The sequence below is a fragment of the Pseudophryne corroboree genome, chromosome 12 (genome assembly GCF_028390025.1).
Source record: "Pseudophryne corroboree isolate aPseCor3 chromosome 12, aPseCor3.hap2, whole genome shotgun sequence".
In the NCBI taxonomy this organism is placed as follows: domain Eukaryota; kingdom Metazoa; phylum Chordata; class Amphibia; order Anura; family Myobatrachidae; genus Pseudophryne; species Pseudophryne corroboree.
This window is the reverse complement of record NC_086455.1, coordinates 119,111,726-119,114,771: the sequence shown is the minus strand read 5'-3', so window position 1 is coordinate 119,114,771 and position 3,046 is coordinate 119,111,726. Positions and strand designations below refer to the sequence as shown.

The window sequence follows — 3,046 nt, the reverse complement described above, 5'->3', positions numbered from 1 at the left end:
AAGCAATTTATTGCTATGCCTTTGGATGTTGGTGCCCTAGATGTGGTGAAGCGGCAATTTGCGGAAGGTGGTAGTCGCTTCCCACATGTTATTGGGGTTGTGGATGGCACACATGTAGCTATTCAGCCACCAAAACATAATGAAGAAATTTATAGAAACAGGAAACTGTTTCATTCTCTGAATGTAATGGTTGTTTGTGGGCCATCCCTCCAGATCCTTTCCCTGAACGCAAAGTTTACTGGAAGTTCCCATGATGCGTATGTCATTAGACAATCAGGGATATGGCACAGATTAAGATCAAGTCAACGAGCAGACATGTGGTTATTGGGTGAGTTGTTGCACATATTTTGTTCAAAATTTTGTATATTTTACCAAATTGACTATTTCTAATTTTTTTTTTTCCTCAAACAGGAGACCGTGGATATCCTTGCACCCCCTGGCTCATGACTCCTTACCGTAATCCCAGGCCAGGACCACAGACGGCATTTAACTCCGCGCTTACTGCCACTAGGCAGCCGGTGGAGCGCACAATTGGGGTCCTTAAAGGGCGGTTTCGTGTGCTCCACCGCACTGGTGGCGACATCATGTATTCGCCGGAGATGGCAAGTAAAATAGTGGTCTTGTGCGCTATACTCCACAATATCGCGGTAAGGAGTAGCGTAGAGCTTCCTCAGACAGAGGAATTGCCTGATGAGGAGCCAGGGGTTGTCCGACACTTCGGTGGGGGGAGTGTTACAAGGAGGGGGAGCCAAGTCAGGGCAAGCATTGTTGCTGAATTTTTCAGGTATAGTGTTTTTTTTTACTCTATTGTTACCAAAATAAAAGCACAGTATGCATCATTTTTTATTTAAATGTAGAAATTGTGTTTGCTATTGTAAGGTCATTGTGTAATGCTTTTTGTGTGTTTGAATCTGTTTTTATTTTAATCTTCAAAAAACAATAACACGTTAAGCTGACAATTTAATTTTGTGTAAAACAATACTGTGATGTTGCTAAATAGTGTCCTTATTTTTTTACTATTCTAACATCATGATTATTTAAACAAAAACACAAACAAATGAAACTGAATGTTGCCCACTTTGTGAATGTCCAGCTGAAAGACCACACAAACTGAGGTGAGTACTCAGATATGTTTATAAATTGATCTAAAACTGTGTGTGTGTCTGTGTCTGTGTTTTTTTGTTTTAAATTTTTTGGTTGTGTTTTGCTTAAAATTTGCTTATGCGAATGCGTAGTTCCGCTCGTGCGAAATAACACTCTGCTCTTCACAGCATTGCAAAGATCAATAAAGTTATTATAAATGACATATGACAGCATAGATTGTGGACCAATCACATGCTAACAGACATTATAAATATATGCCCAAATAAGGAAAACGCCATTGCCATGATGCGTGCGGCACCTTTCACCAGGCGGGAGCTCCGCGTCCTGGTTGCGGTGATGGACCGCCGCGTAGGCCGCGTTGGGCGATTCATCCCCAATCGTGTTAAGCGCGAGGCCTACGCGGAGGTCCGTCGCCTGCTGCGGTCTCGCGTCCGCAGCAGGCGGACCATCATCCAGTTAGAGCGGAGATGGAGTGATCTCCGAAGGAGGACTCCAGAGCTGTTGGCGGAGATCCGCCAGCAAATCCGCACTATGCATGCACGCAGTAAGTAACATTACATAAGATTATTAGCATAAATAGTGCAAATTTTCACTAAGTGGTAGGCTAATTGCAACACTGAGTGAACATTTTGAAAAAATAGGACAGTGTGTGTGGTTAGGGCAAACATTACTGACTGTAGCAAAGTGTCCCTAAACAAGTGCATGTTTTACATAATTAGTAACCAGGCAGGAAACTGTACCAAAAAACTTGATCAGTGCTGTCTATATAATAAGGTAGCTTGAATAGTGATCTGGTGATGTTGGCTAGACAAATCAATATGTCTCAATGGAATAGATACAGGAATGACCGCCAAAATTTTTTTATTTCATAATTTTGTTTGCAGTGGGCAACATGAAGAGGTTTGAATAATTTTTTTTTTAAAAATCTAAAAAAAAATTTCTTTTACATGGAACCGAACAGTGAAAATTACAATTGATTAGTATGTAATTTAACATGCAAATTGAATTATATTTTAACAATCATTCTAGGACGACCACAACGGCAAGCACCACATGATGCACCAGCTCAGCACCCTTCCCCTTCTCACTCCCCCTCCACTTCCCAGTCCCCCTCCCCTTCTCACTCCCCCTCCCCTTCTCACTCCCCCTCCCCTTCTCACTCCCCCTCAGCTTCCCAATCCCCCTCAGCTTCCCAATCCCCCTCAGCTTCCCAATCACCCTCAGCTTCACAATCCACCTCAGCTTCCCAGTCACCCTCAGCTTCCCATGCCCCCTCAGCTTCCCAGGCCCCCTCAGCTTCCCAGGCCCACTCCACTTTCCACTCCCCTTCTCAGCCAACCTCTCCTTCTCTTTCTGTGACCCCTTCTCCTCCTTCCCATACCCCTTCTCCTTCTACTTCCAACTCACCTTCTCAACCCCCCTCACCCTCTATTGGCCTAACATTTTCACCACCCCCCTCGCCCTCTCAATCAGACCCACCCTCTGAAATTACATCCCCAATCCAACCTCCTTCCCCCATCCAGCCTCCTTCCCCCATCAAGCCTCCTTCCCCCATCCAGCCTCCTTCCCCCATCCAGCCTCCTTCCCCAATCCCTCCTCCTTCCCCCATCCAGCCGCCTTCCCCCATCCAGCCGCCATCCCCACCCAGTGAATGGGCAGAGGAAGCCCCTGAAGACAGTTCAGGGAGTCTTCATGTTGCCGAGGAAAGTAAGTGTTTTAACATTTGGTTAAAAATTATTACCTACTTACACTTACAATGACAAAACATGCAGTGTTGTACTGTTGGAATTCTTGTACCAAGGAAAATTAATTGTGTTTTTCTTCATGGTGTACATGTTGCATTTACATTTATTTGAGTGTCATTATATGTCCAGTGTTTATGTGTGCCATGTTTTGTGTGTCCACTCTAGGTCGACACTCATTAGGTCAACAGGGTTGGCAG

At 44.6% G+C, this 3,046-nt stretch overlaps 1 long non-coding RNA gene across 1 annotated transcript; it reads left to right on the top strand.

Moving 5' to 3' along the window:
- Positions 1-544: 544 nt before the first annotated feature.
- Positions 545-2,300, top strand: LOC134980419 (uncharacterized). Its single transcript, XR_010190393.1, has 3 exons — positions 545-784; positions 1,094-1,115; positions 2,134-2,300. It is a non-coding gene; the product is annotated as an uncharacterized LOC134980419 (long non-coding RNA).
- The last annotated feature ends 746 nt before the right edge of the window (positions 2,301-3,046 follow it).